Source organism: Pararge aegeria, chromosome 7 (assembly GCF_905163445.1).
Source record: "Pararge aegeria chromosome 7, ilParAegt1.1, whole genome shotgun sequence".
NCBI classification, from domain to species: domain Eukaryota; kingdom Metazoa; phylum Arthropoda; class Insecta; order Lepidoptera; family Nymphalidae; genus Pararge; species Pararge aegeria.
Genome location: NC_053186.1, coordinates 19,017,514 through 19,033,756, shown reverse-complemented (window position 1 = coordinate 19,033,756; position 16,243 = coordinate 19,017,514). Strand labels below are relative to the sequence as shown.

The 16,243-nt window shown below is 35.7% G+C and overlaps 1 protein-coding gene across 2 annotated transcripts in view; it reads right to left on the bottom strand.

Moving 5' to 3' along the window:
• LOC120624855 overlaps window positions 1-16,243 on the bottom strand; it is a 284,008-nt gene that overhangs the window by 52,767 nt on the left and 214,998 nt on the right. For both annotated transcript variants that reach the window (XM_039891588.1, XM_039891589.1), the window contains one exon: window positions 4,432-4,479. The gene's annotated coding sequence lies outside the window, so the exon portion shown is untranslated. The remainder of the gene's footprint in view (window positions 1-4,431; window positions 4,480-16,243) is intronic.

Genomic DNA, 16,243 nt, shown 5'->3' with positions numbered 1-16,243 from the left:
AGATTTTATTACGAGATTAAAACTCATACGGAAATTAAAAGAAAAATAGTTGGTATCAGGAAAATGTAAAAGGATTTAATAAATAATTAAACAAATAAATACACTTCGACAATACACACATCGACATGTAGCCCCAAAGTCTATTAAAGTCTATAATTCTACAATAAACTACAAATTGACATCTTGGAGATGTCTCTTAAAAAGTTCAAAGTTTGTATTAAACGTAAGCTTATACAAAAGTCCTACTATAGTATAAAGGACTACGTAATCGATAAAAAAGCTTGGGTGTAAATTATTGCTCTAACCAGGTTGCTTTTCTAATAATTTAAAATGACATTGTGAGATGGTGTTAACAGAAAAAAAAAACACCCGGCTAAGTTTGTTGTGGGCTTCTTCTTAGACCAGGACGTGTTTGAAACCCTCGTTGCTTTAGTTTTAAGTTTACGAATGTGGTTATCGCCATCATCTCACTACCGTGTAATTCTTATGTACGCATCGAAAGTGCCACCTATGGGCCTACTTGAATAAAGATATTTTTGACTTTGACTTCGTAATAAATAAATAATGCCGCCATCGACCTAAGCCTCACGGGCCTGTAATTAGATCAGCAACCACGCCCTACAGACCGTAACACAGCATTGTAGCAATGCTGCTTTGCGGCAGAAATAAGCAAGGATCAATTCCCCGGACGTGCTCCGTCACAAAAAGCTCTTCTGCTACTAAAAACTTACATTACGTATGAAAGTTGAATAACTTTGATATGTAAGGTAAAAGGTTACGAGTATATTGACTGCGAACGTCTGATTAACAAGCTAGGCAAGCCTTTAATGCAAGGAGCGTGTTGTGTGTTGTAGTGCATTGTAGATCCCTAGGCTACATAGAATTAGTAATTAATTCAAGGGAAATGGTATATTATTTTATAACAAACTAGTGATAAACGACTGAGACACTGAGAGGCATCTTTGCATCGTTAGAGTCCATGTAGGACTGGAGTGTGTCGAAACTCAATGTCATTATCAAAAGTTTAATTACTTACTTAACCACTTTATAAATTTACTGTAACACTAGCTGACCCGGTAGACTTCGTACTGCCTCAAAGTTAAATAAAAGACCTTAACTTTTGTATAAAATGATTTTAAAACTAACAAATCACAATCAATCAATCAATCTTAAGACAAAAATCAATCAATTATTTTCGAAACATCATGTTGCTTACTTACCACTACTAACTTACTAACAAAGTTTTCCTGAAATACTGGCTATTTATAAGGTTAAAATTTGATATTTTTACTTGCTCCAAAACAACTTATGTCTTTCTGAATACTTTTTCATTGAGAATTAAATTTTTCTTTGAGTATAAGATCAATTAATTTCACAAAAATCATTAAGATTTTTTTTTGTTCTATAACGCCCCCGCAACCCCCCTTGTGGGTGGAATTTCGAAAAATTGTTTCTTAGCTGACCTCTACTCGGCGAAAGGAATATTCCTACCCAATTCAAGCCTCTACCCCTTATGGTTCCAGGGATATCGTGATGAGTCAATATATAGGTGAAAATCTCTTATAATAGATTACCGGATGAAATCTAGAGATGTCTTTCAATAAGTGCAATGCTTATATAAAACGTAAGCTTATAGAAACTTAAGCTTATAGAAAAATAGGCTTACGTATGTATTAGCTAAAGATTAATTTAACTGTGAGATGGTAATAACAAAAAAAAAAAGACTAAGTTTCGTGTGGGCAAGATCTTAAACCAGGGCTCGTTTGGAATCCTCCAAGCTTTAGTTCTAAGTTAATGTTCATCACCTCTATGTACGAACGCTTCATAAGTGCTTGTGATAGGTCTATATGAATAAAAACAATTTGAATTTGAATTTGGAGGAGTGGTAAAAAAAGCTGCGGTTTTAAAAGCTCATTGGGGGACATTTTACATCAACTCTACGCTTTCCCCGAACATAATATCACGTCAAAGTATGACTCTTTATATATTCCAGAGCAATATGCGAACTATTCTCGCGTCCAGGCTTTAGAGGATTCCATGCGAAGGGATCAAACGAAATAGCGTCCTAGAAATGGGCTGGATTTTTATGTTTGCATTTCGCGCGCCGAATAAACAACTGTTCAGTAATTCTTCGATTTCGTTCGTATTACAGAGACGATCAGTAAATTAAGCTTTTAGTTGGGTATTTAAGTTGTATGTAAATCATTTGTGTTTGAGAATGTCTTCAATTATACATGTAACTGTTTTGGTGCAATAAAAATAATTTTAAAAATATTTTCGCCCTGGTAAATACCCTTAACCTTTTGGAGACATGTGCGTTTTATACATTCGAATGTTACATCGTGCATGCCTGGCAGATCTTTGTAGTGTTCAAAGGCCTGTGAAATCTACCAATTAGTACTTGGTCAGCGTGGTGCACACTACGACCTTAGCCCTTATTAATCCCCGTCGCTAAAACGACGGGGTGTTATAAGTTTCACGTGTGTGAGTATGCGTGCGTGTGTGTGCGCGCGCATGTGTGTGTAAGTGCGCCTGTGTGTTTTGGTCTATGGCATCGTGTGTGCGTAATAATACGTTTGGGAACTATTGTTTTAATATTATCTAAGACCTTTTTGCTGTTAGTCGTTTGGTTGACACTGAGTACTTTTAAAAGTTATTTGTACTAAAGATCGTAGGAAAAAGTTTCAGAACAAAAGTTTTTCATATGTAGTAGTTTCATTACAATACACTGTAATACTTAATAAATAAACTAGTATACAAACACGTAAAAATATAACACTAAGTAAAGAAAATTTATTCATCTTATATAGCCACTTATATTTTCCGTGTTTTGGATAGAAGCAGAAGGATTGAAGAAATTATAAATTACACCATACAAATTCTCCTGTTGTTCGCGGAGTATAGCAAATTAAGCTTATTTTTCATAATATTTCCGTGTGTTGACGGCAGATCAGAATACAATTGTCCGTGCTACTACTACGATCTACTGCGATCCACCAACCCGTCGTCCAGCGTGGTGGGAAAGCCCTCCCGTTAGCAGAGGCCTTTAGTCCAGCAGTGGACTGTTACAGGCTACTACAGGCCACTTAAGATTACGTTTTCATTCCATCGAAACCTAGCAATCGTATTCGAGTCGTAGTCGAATATGCACTTGTCTAAATTCAAGTCAAAAATGTATATAGAATGTCGAAATGTTAATGTAAATGTAACCAACTAAATCCCACTATATTTAGCTCGGGATAAACTGAGGTGTATGTCGTATGTTATTCCGTTTGACGTTCATATCGTGCGATCTCGCAGAGGCTTATTTGCATATTGCAGTGACGAGTGTGCGAGCACTCTTCATTTAGGCCTTTGACCGCCCGACAAGTTGCGCGTGTGAGCGCGTAATATGCGATCGATTTTAAAACAATAAAATTCTAAATTCATTTAGTGAAGTTATACATCTTTAATGGCGCGTTAGGAAAAAATAATGAAAGTAAATTTATACGATGCGCGCGCACTCCGTAACAAAATACCGACACAGATAAGTTAGCTATAAGGTTTGACAGTCAACTTCAGGGTGTCGGTTTTTTGTGGCGGTGTGCGCGCGCATCGTAAAGATTTACATCATTTTTCCCTAACGCACCAAAAGAAGTATAACTTCAAAAGTACCCTTTTTTTGAATTTTATTATCTTTAGCAACCCCCACGAGGTGTATGGGTGACATCAAGCGAGTCACTGGGAGCCGCTGGACCCAAGCGGTACAAGACCTTGGTATTTGGAACTCCCTTCCATAGACCTCGACCGGGGAAGTACGAGAACCTCGTGAGAGCTGAGACCGTGAAAAAACGTAAGTATCTTGATCTAGCTCACGAGGTTGCAGCCATGTGGCACGTGGAGTCTGCTGAAATCATCCCTATAGTTATATCTGCAAATGGTTTAATCCCAGTTAGCCTAGCGCACCATCTAAGGCGACTGGGGTTCCGTGGCAGCACACTGGCAGCCAAGATGCAGAAAGTGGTGTTGCTGGACTCTTCTACGATAGTCCGCCGATTTCTGAGCCTGTCACCCTGACCCCCGGCCGTCTGGTCTCCCCTGCCGGGGTGTAATCCGCCCGGTGCAAATATGTATTTGTGATGTATATTTAACCGTATTAATCTCTATGTATCTAAGTAAGTATATTAATATTGTTTTTGCTCATTTAATGTATTTATTTTGTACGCGGGCGTGAGAGTAAATCTCGGATGATAATAATAAATCTCTTTATTAAGACAACTAAAGCCTATATAGCCTGTTAGTACTACAAGTTAATCGACTATGTTAGTATTCATCTTTATCTTAGGAAAAGTTGTAAATATTTTTTTCATTATTATGAATATTGTATGATCCCATTGGCTTAGTGCACCCTTTTCAAGTAAGTAGAGAATGTGTAATTAAAAAAAAAATTACCTCAATATTTTACCGATGTTTCTTTACTGGGTGGATGGGTTTTTGCATCTGAAAAAAAAAGAAAGGTTAAACATTGGAAAATTTTATTTATATAATTTACAAAATTATAATTACGTAGGTAGGTAGGTATTATTACATACAATATTATAGAAGGGGTGAAAGCTAAGTGGGTAGGACTTCGACTTCACTTTCTAGGGGCCGATTTCGAATCCCAGCACGCACCTCTAACTTTGCTTCGTTATGTGCGTTTTTAAACAAAAATATCACTTGCGTCAACGCTGAATCAAACATCGCGGGAAAACCAGCATGCCTGAGAGTTCTCCACAATGTTCTAAGAGTTGTGTGGATTCCACCAATCCGCACTGGGCCAGCGTGGTGGACTACGGCCTTAACCCCTTCTCATTGTGGGACGATACCCGTGCCCCGTAGAGTGCCGGTAATGGTTTGATATGATTATGGTCATATATTATTATATACAATGGAGTATAACCAGTATAGGGTATATTTGTTTATTAATTCTTCTATATTATACCGCGGTTTAATATAACTGACTTACACGTCAGACCCCTACCCTCTTAGACTGCTTCACTTACCAGCAGGTGAGACAGTCAAGGTCAAACTAATAGAAGAAATAATTAAAAACAACCTTTATTAAGTAAACACAACTTCAACGAACAACAAAAACACTCAGCTCGCAAGACTCACATTCTCCCGGCCACGTCACCCGATAACGAACAAAGGAGTGCTGTGTTATACGAGCCGAGTACTCTGCTCTATCAGTACCTTTCATTTATAACTTATGCCTACTCATAAATTCTTCAAAGTAGAACTGCTACTACAATTAAGGTATTGTTTTACTTTGAATGACAAACATGTATACATCTACAACCCACATTGAATTAAGAACGTACAGAATCCTCATTCAGTCATTACTGCAAACAAGCAGTGCATTGTGTTAAAAAAACAGTGAAAACACCCCGTGCACGTCTCACTTTACAGCCCCGGAATGTTGCTAGGTCATAATTCCCACCTTCCCATTTTATGGTGAACGCTCAGAACTTTATAAGTAAAATAATTACTAATAATAATAATAATAAAATTATAAATACGATATAATTTAAAAACGAAATAGACTACTTTCTAACGAACAAACCGAAATCTTTATCTATCTTAATTTAATTACTGTCAGCCGCTAAATGGTATAAAGTGACTGACCGTTTGTTCAAGAAACTAATCTAAAGTGGGGTGGTTTTAGATGCTTCAATATCGTGTACACAGTTTCTGTATGCTCTTAATTCTGTTACTACACTCATATTCTTTTGCATTCATTCCCTACATGCCATATACATAGCACTACTATATATACATACTTGCATGATATAATTATAAATTTAATGTCATTAAATGTCTTTTAGTAAACAACTCTCACTATTTTTTTCCCTATTTGTAATTAAATATGTAGGTAATTCAAAACTATAACATATACAATATGTTAATTATCGTGGGAGAAGAAGTACAGCCACACAGCATCAGCATAGATACACCACGCTGCTCCAATGTGAGTTGGTGGGCTTTATCAACCAATATCACAAGTCACTGATAATAACCGGCACCGACGGTTGAAAATGCTCTTCGAGGCACGAGAGATGACATTGCCTATTTCCGAACTCCGGTACTTTTTTTTTTCGGAGAATTGTTTAACTGAACAAGTTTTGACCTGCTTCGGGATTCGAACCCAGGACCTAGCGATCCTTAGTTAAATGCTAAGCAATAGACCAACGAGGCAGTTACCATTGCCATGTTGTACCTAATAATAGTTAATACCCACCTATCCGCGTGGTGTGTAAAAGCCTACTACGAGAGAGAAGGTCTGTTGCCAGCTGATTGCTAAGGTCATTGATAGTTTAATGATGGTAATAGCAAAAAGGTTTTAGATGTGAATTTGTTAAGTAAGGAACTGGTTTTGCGGCATGTGCGCGTGAAATTAGCATTCCAGGCGGATAGGAAACATTTTGGCGGTCCAAAAAGCGTGAGATCCCGGTTGAATAATGCATATATCGCGGTACCTAAACCGCGGTTCCACTGGAAAACGTTGCGATATCTCCTTTTTTTGCTTAAGAAGCTTAAGAGTTAAAGAAACTACATTCTACGGCCTAACTTTAGGAGGATGGAAATAAGAACGCTTATAACTTTAAAAGAGGCATTCATAAACACTCAGTTCGTACGTGGATTTCTGCTGCTATTATATATTATAAGACATATATAAACAGCCGGTTGGCGCAGTGGGCAGCGACCCTGCTTCCTGAGTCCAAGGCCTTGGGTTCGATTCCCACAACTGGAAAATTTGTGTGATGAACATGGAAGTTTTTCATTGTCTTGCTGTTTATCTATCTATATATATAAAAGAGAAAGTATGTGGGTATGTTTCGTATAGGCTCCGAAACGGCTGGACCGATTTCAATGAAGCTTTCAGGGAATCTCCGGATTGACCTGGCGAGTAATCCTGTAAAGTTTTTTGACGATCGGAGCACTCGTATTTTTAAACTGTCAAATACAGCTTTTACTTACTATGATGATATTCTATTGTTGGGTGTACATGGGTGTAGATAATGATCGTCAGCCGCTCGAGAAGAGAATAGAAGAGAATGAATACGGAGAGAAATAAATGATTTAATATATTATGAGACTTAAATTAAAAATTTAATGATGTAAGTTTATTGTTTAAATAAAATAAAGCAAAATCTAGCCCGGCGAAGCGGGCTGGGTAAGCTAGTATATTATAAGTATGTAGGTATTATATTCATAAAAATATTCATCAGGTATCTATCCTAGTACCCATAACACAAACTTCGCTTACTTTGGGGCTAGATGGCGATGTGCGTATTGTCGGAGTATATTTATTTGTTATTGCTGTTTCTAGCATTACTGTGTTCCGGTCTGAAGGGCATGGTTGCCGGTGTGTAAACAGACACATGAGGCTTAGCACCTACGACTTAGGAAGATGGACACAGGGCGGAATGTTGACGTGTTCCTTGCATACTCTGACTGTTTCTCTGTCTAAATAAAAAAGGGCCTACACAGGCCTCCGCTCTCAAAGGAGAGAAGGTGACATACACTTGGCCACTTCTCTCCGGCGCTTATCATCATCAACCCAATTGGTTGTAGTACTTTCCCGGATAAGCTCTGTCACAAAAACTTTACTACTACCTACTAAGAACTGCCACTTTTTTGAAGTTTCAGCAATCTTGGCGTTTTACAAGGTTTCTAGAACGAGCTTGGATGGTTGGAGTAGGAGCGGGGAAGAGTTCGTACAATTAGCTAAGAGAAATATAAATAAAGGCCTAGTGAAGAAGAAAATGAAGATGTAGAAACTCTAGCAGCATATAAAAATAAATATGTTCTTTTTCTCACTTCTTTGCTCTGGTCTCTGTTATAGGGTGCTATTTTGATTTGCTAGCGGTAATTCCGCGTACGATCTATACTTTTCAAGTGTCATTAAATATTCAAACGCGCACACTGAAGGAAGACAGATGAAAGGTCGTCGTATTAAAAATACGGGGCTAGAATAACAATAAAAGATAAAAAGGATACAAAGAAATAACGCTGCCAGCGATAAACCTGCAAACAGTATCAGGTATTTGACATCAAACGGATAAAAATGGCGTTAATACATATAACGATATTTTCTTTTTTTTCCTAAAAAACCTTCCGAATAAGCAAAAAGTGTGACAAAATATCTTATTTTAAGTAAGAACCTACATATTTATTATACTTTACATTGAACATTTAATGCGGTCGCTAATAAGCTATTTTCTTACTGGGCTGTGAGCACAGGTAGCAGAGACAAAAATTATATCCCCCGATTATATCCACTGGATGGATATAATCGGGGGATATATTTAACGTGCCAACCTAAAGCCAAATCACTCGAACATGGAATAGGAGAAGTTTACTCCCGTTTATTATTACACATATATTTGGATACTATTTCCACTTGTGCGCCAATACTCTGAGAGTTTATAAAGCTGTGGGAGAAGATGAATTTTTAGAGTTTCCCCTTGGAGATAATTGTCTCCTAACCATGCTAGCCATGCTGAAATACTTCACAATAATCACTTAAGAGAGCAACCTTAAATTACGTTTTCAATAAGTGGGTGAGCAGAAATATCGGGTCGGCGCATTTTATACCAAGTGAGCGACTATAAAATCTGAAACGCTAAATATAGTTCTCCAAAAGCTTTAGCAAAGTAACTAAAATGAGAGACACTATATGCAAAAGACACACGAGAAGAGTCTTCGCAATTTTCGGATGTCGGTTAAAAGTGATGTTACCCACTTCATTGGGATTATTACTAGGAATTTGACTGCTTTTACCATTTAACATTATTTCCGTTGTAAAATCGAATGCCATTTAATGCCCGTTAACTTGACAATTTCATCGTAAAAACCGTGAAACACGAGTAACGAAAACCTGAATTGAAACTGTTCGAATATGCTTTCCGTGTAAAATCGTTGAAACTAAATCTGACTTTCTCTTTGTTATTGGGATCATATAGGATTATATTTCATTATTATTAGGATTATATATTTGTTACATGTTATATCTTAATCATTATTATCAACAGGCCTAATAAGCCATAGATAGAATTAGTAAATCAATTCAGTAGTTTCTGTGCTTATTGATCACAAATAACTTATTAGATTATTTATTTTATTTTGCCTCCGTGATTAGTTTATGAAGTTTGGTATTGTGAATTTCACCATATTAACGTACAATTTAGTAAATTATATAAGGGGAAAGACTGACAGCGCAAGCGCAACTATTTGCAAATAATTGTACCATTGCAATAATTTCGAGATTGTTCTGACCAGTGCTTAGCTGAGACGGTGAAGATAAGGTAAGGCATTTCTACTCTACCTTATAACTAGAAACTTTATAATTACTTCTACCTCGGACCATTGTATAATGCACAGATATAACATAAGAATATTATCATTAATAGGAACACAAACAAAAAATTCAATCCACGTATAACATGTCCGTCGTGGGTAAAAAGAACTAAATCGCACTAAAACGGTCGCCGAAACATTGTAATACGAGCGATTAATATCAATACCCGTGTGAATGATACATTGAACTCTCACTAAACTAAATCCAGTATCAAGAACTACACAAAACCCATTTCAAACCTTAACACCTTTGACATAAGGACTTAAATATCATAATGGTTTTGTGAGTGTCTTAAAAATATCCTCATATAATTTACTTAACTTTTGACGAGTGTAAAATAAATTAGTGAGGAGCAAAAAATGTGAATGAGCTCTGACGTCATAGGAAACATGATTCGTTTTAATGGCTATCTGTTTCAGGGTTAGCAACACAGAGCTTTAGAAGTGGCTGGATGAGACGAAATAAAATTTTGAGAACGGGATCCCCACGGGATGTGATTTGAATAATACTCGTTTTCACTGATTACATTTGCTCTATAATCGAGCAGAGTTTCCTCCTACAAATACTTGTTACAAAATGACTACTTTAATACGGCTCAGGTACCGTTTACAATATTGACAACAAAACGAACTCATAATAATATTTAACAATATCAGTTTCCGGAATTTTTTTTTATAAACTATACAACGTGTAAATGAAAACCGAAATAATTCTTCACAGGCTGTAGAGGTACATTATGCACTTTCTCTAAGACTTATCTGAGAAACCAAAACATGTTTTTGAGTAAACCATTGCCATAGTTTTTACATAAAGTAATCAGATACAGCCCTAACATCACATGCAAAAGAAAAATCAAGTGACTCCTTTCCTTTATTAGGTACGCGTCGCGTAGCGTAGGTACTATGCACGTGTCGGTTTTTTCTCTTCAATAGGGTTGTCATAAGTAAACACTTTGTATGTTTTGAATTAGTTTGTATAGAAAAAGTAAATAAGCTTCTTTTGATTTTATATTTTAAAAAGGGTGATTCTTTATGAAATATACTTATGAACGATTCAACAGTATTTTGTAATTACGTTATACGTTATGCGTACAGAGCATTACACTTTTACCGTATCGATACAAACGAAAAACAGTTGTTTGCGAAAAGATTGCCTTTGAAAGATTAAAACTATGAAAGCGACTGTTTTCTATAAAAATAAAGTATTAAATAAAACAGTAGAGTCAACGTAAAATAGTATAAACAAAATGCTGTATTTAAGAGGAGTTTCATTGCCAATAATGCGTCCTGCATTATATAGTATGAAACTCCTCTTTATCTCTATATATTTAATCCATATTTTCCTGAAACTCATTAGAGTTTATAAATTCTCTTTCGAAAAATTTTCAGCAACAAAATGGTTACAAATCCATTTATAAATTATCCATCTATCATGGAAATTAAACATTGACCTACTACGTATGCAATCAATCTTCTTTCTGAATTTTGTTATTATTTTTGTATCGAAAATATAACAAACATTTATGCTATGAAAATAATCTAATTCAAAGACTACATAATATAATAGAAATTTCATGTTTTTTTCAACTTTTAATTCTTTATGTAGCGATAGATAAAGTATGTTATTGCTATTTTCATCGTCGGACGCAGCTTCAAATCGCCGCGCTTCCAGTAACACAAGGCCCGTGTAAAATTATTTCCGTAGCGCAGTTCATCGGCTTTACATTAGCTAGTGCATAACAGTGTTTTATTACCGACTTATTTTAGACGGCTCAATCTGACGCTCCGCACGTTAATACCGCAGGTCTGGTTTACTGCTTTGAGCTACTCTGTGTCATCATTATAGGCGTCTGGTTATCTTATAAACGGGCACTTTAAGTGTCTAAATTTATTTAAATTCAGACACTTATGTGCCTAATAAAAGTTGATAAAATTAAGTTCGCTATAATGGTTTTCACTGATATGGAGTAACTTAAGATTTACTTCAACTCAGGTTCTCTTATTTAATGTCTGAGGGCAGGAGTGTTTATAGTCGGTGTCTCCTTTGAGAGAGAAGACGTGTGCCCAGTAGTGGGATGTTGGATACTAGCAAGTTGAGGATAATGATGAGAGCCGATAATACTCTAGTCGTATGGGCCACTAACATTTCAGAGTTATACGCGTTTTTAATTTCAGAAATTAAAATATCACTTGCTTTAACGTTAAAAGAAAAGTTTCTGAGGAAACCTGTATAATAAATAATAAAAAAAAAAATATACTACGGCAATACACACATCGCCATCTAGCCCCAAAGTAAGCGTAGCTTGTGTTATGGGTACTAAGATGACTGATGAAAATTTTTATGAATAACATACATAAATACTAACACCCAGACACTGAAAAACATTCATGCTCATCACACAGATATTTTCCAGTAGTGGGAATCGAACCCACGGCTTTTGGCTCAGAAACTGCTTTCTGTCTCTGCAAACTGCGCCAATCGGCCGTCAATCTGTATGCCTGAGAATTCTCCATAATTATTATCGGCGAGCGTAGTCTACCAATCGGCACTTGCGACAGCGTGGTGGACTACGCCTAAACCCCTCTCATTCTGGGAGGAGACCCGTGCCCAGCAGTGGGTCAATGTTACAGTACACAACGTGGACAAAGTCTCAAACGAACACTTGTATATTGTCACAGAAGTCACTTTGGCAATTTAAATACAAAATTGAAGGGAATTGGCACGAATTAGGAAGTTAGAAATTAACGGCCTATGCAAACCGATTAAGGTTGTTTGTCTATTGCCGCTAATTGGTTATATCCGTTGTGGTAAGGGCGTTTTCACATCGTACGACCCGATACCGAAAGCCCCACCCCACACCCGTTTGATATCAGAACATAAAAACATCGGAAGTAAAGTTATTATTATAATTTAACTCTTTATTTGTATACCACATCATTAACATATAAAAATAAAATAAAAATAGAAACATGAAGAAAGAAGTAGAATGCAAGAGGCGGCCTAGTCGCTTAAAGTTGAGGAGGCTGCAGAATTTTCTTCCGCTTCATACCAAAATTATGTTGGCCCAATCTTTATTGCTTCCAATTGAATAATTAATTAATTAATTAATTTATTGATTACGCCGACGTCTGCTATTTGGATGCCACTAAAGAGCTACTTGACAAACTCGAAAGACTTCAGAATCTGTGCATTCGCTTTATCTTCGGATTGAGCAAATTCGATCACGTTTCTGATTTTCGTCGTCAATTAAAGTTTCAATTCGTTTTCGACGGAATGTGCATATTTTAACTGTCCTTTACAACATCCTATATAATTCTTCTTCTCCTGGTTATTTGTGTGAGCGTATGAAGCTATGTCTTCCGCCTACGAGACCCTTGCGGTCTTGCGTGTCAAAAAATCCTCTTGATGTCCCTTCATATAATACTATTTTCTTCCAGAAATCTTTCTCCGTCCACGCTACACACCTTTGGAACTTACTACCAGAACATATTAGACACTGCCGATCGGTGCACTCTTTTAAACACAATGTAAAGAAGCATTATCTATCGTTGTCATAGTATATTTATCACTGTTTACTTATTATAGATATATATTTATATTTATATTATATAAATATTTATTATATTATTTTTATGTATTTTGTATGTATAGTATATTCAAATGTTATTGTTTTAGTATGTAGAATTTTGTTATTATTTAGATATATTAAATATACTTAGTAGTTATGAAGTATATTGTACCTTTATTTGACCTATACCACAATTAAATCATCTTACTCACATCCTGAGGTAGCTGGAAGAGATCTCTTATAGAGATAAGCTTTCCTTTGTACAATTCATGTATCTTATGTTCAGAATCACAATTTATGGTACATAAATAATAAATAAATAATAAATAAAGTTAACAATTATTCATTGTAAAGTCAACATCTCCTAAGGATGCTCCGGTGTCGAAGCGAAACGTGCGTAGAGAGTACATTGCCGAAGATCTGTATGGTGTGGAGTATAAAGATTAAAGAAATTATAAATTACACCATACAGACTCTCCTGCTATTCCAGGAGTATAGCAATTTAGCTTGATACTTATGCGCGCGTTAGAAGTTATACTTCTTTGGCGTAATAAGATAAAAATCCTTCCAAAAATTTTATCTATCGCCTTATTCTACGTTTGTAGAAAAAAACGACACCAACAATAAAAAAAAGATATTTAACATATTGTAAGTATTATTATAACGCATAATCTAGTTAAACAAAGGTTATTTAAATATCACAAAAATCTATTTCTACATAATTAAAGAAATTGACTTAGTAAACATGATGAAATTTGGAAAACAAATCGACTCATTATCGGACAACTATGTTCACTCAACATTTTTCAACTCATTGAAAGTGTACACAGTCTAACATCATAGCTAACTTCAGGGTTTCGGTTTATAGTGACGGTGTGCGCGCGCATAATAAAAATTTACACTCATATTTTCCTAACGCGCCAAAAGAAGTATAACTTCAAAAACATTAAACTTAAGCGAAGGCTTTTAGTCTGGACTGAGCTTCAGGTATATGTTAAATCTTAGATTGATAGAAAATACACCATTCCCTGAAAATCTATCGTGAAATCCGAAAATCATCACCACAATTCGGAAACCACATTAGAAATGTCAACTGTACAGCACAAACAGACTAATTAGGGACGACGCCAACATCCGTGACAATCGGAATAACCAATGTTTGCCCAATCCTGCCAGTTTGCTACAAACCTATGATTTGCCATCCTAACTCATAACGGACGAATGTTTTTTATCATATCCATATTGATAAAAAACATTCGTCCAGTACAGTAAAATATTTTATTGACCAAAGATAACCTTAATCAGAGAGACAGTAAATCGTATCTTCAACCGAATTAAAAAATAGGAGGAAGTTCTCATTTCAACTGTATGTTTTATTTTTGTATATACTCGATTACTCCGCCAGTTATAAACCGATTTTAATGATTATTTTTTTCACAAGTCACACCTTAGAGGTGGCCCCATTTTAATAGGTGAAGATTTATTGCAGGCATCTTGGAGAAATCGAGGTGACTCTTCAAATCCATATACTTAGGTGGCACTTTTGATGCGTACATGAATGAGAAGTACATGGTAGTGAGATGATGGCGATAACCATATTCGTAAACTTAAGACTAAAGGTACGAGGGTTCCAAACGCGTCCTGGTCTAAGAAGAAGCCTACAACAAAATTAGCCGGATGTTTTTTTGTTATCACCATCTCACATTGTCATTTAAAATTATTAGAAGAGCAACCTGGTTAGGGTATTCCCACCCAAGTTTTTTTTTCGATTACGTAGTCCTCTATATATAGGACTTAATAAGCTTACGTTTAATACATACTTTGAACTTTTTAAGAGACATCTCCAAGATGTCAATGGGTAGTTTACTTTAAATAGTGTAGGCACACCTATGGCAAATTGAGTATTTCTTAAAGGGACATACATGTTTCTTGTCTCTTTTTTCATTTTTAATTATTTATGTTTGAGGACAAATTTTTTTTTTTTTATTTTGTTTCATATTTAATTTATTATATTATTTTTAAGGAGATATAATTTTTATATATTTATTTATATTGCTTATTTATTTATTTGTCTTTAGTTATAAATGTCGTTTTATATATATTATATATATTTATTTAAGAAATGAAATATTTATTTTATGGGTATAATGTATAATATACTATTTCTGTATTTGTTTTCTTTTCCATTGGATGCCTGGAAGAAATCTCAATGAGGCGATAAGGCCGCCAAATTGTATCCGTTGTTCTGTTATATCTTTTCTTTTTTATGTACTTTTTGTGGTGTGCAATAAAAGTATATTCATTCAATAATTAGTAAGTATTACACAGCTTAACCCTTTCTCATTGTGGGAGGAGACCCGTGCCCAGTAGTGGGCCGGTAATGGGATATGACTTATGAGCAGTTGACATTTGGCTAATATAGATTGGATAATTGCGAAACCAGCCACAAAAAAGCGTGAAATAAAATGTTAAGACAAACAAAAAACCTACTTTGTTAAACGAATAAAAAGCTAGAAATAAATACTTTCTACAACATTTTAAGTAAAATGAAGTAAAATCTAGAAATATACTAGTCTAAAAAAGTCGCAAAGAATAACTTTTTTTTCGCTGCGAAGAGCTACATATTAAAAATGTAAGCAGCATTCAGCACCTTTGAGAAATACGTCCATACTACGATTATAAATGTGAAATTGTGTCTTTATTTATTTGTTTTCTATAATCACTTCCCGTTGGACACATGTAGTTTGCTTCCTGGAGATGGACATATTGGATAATATTTTTCTCGAAAAATCTGGCCGCGGGAGAGAAGCATTTATTACCTTTGCATGGCTTGGCACTTAACTTATGACGGCCATAGGATACATGTTGGGTTCATGAGGAGTTTTTAAAAACCAAAATGAACGCGGAAATAGTCGCGGGCAAGTACGTATTATATAGGTCACTCTAGTCAATAACTCTTGTTGCGGATGTACATGTCCGTGCCCGGACGGGTCCGGAAGCGTCAATTCGGCGGACACACGGCGCACCGTCTAGTCAGCTGCCGACAGTTTAGGTTGGCGTTTCATACACTCAAGTGGTAAGATTAATTAAGGTAGTTACTGAGTAGTTTGGTTCTTTTTAATTTTAGTTATTAGTGATTACCTGATATAATATTAGACGGCCGATTGGCGCAGTGGGCAGCAACGCTGCTTTTTGAGTCCATAGCCGTGGGTTCGATTCCCACAACTGGAAAGTGTTTGTGTGATGGACATTAATGTTTTTCAGTGTCTGGGTATTTATATGTAGTTATGTAT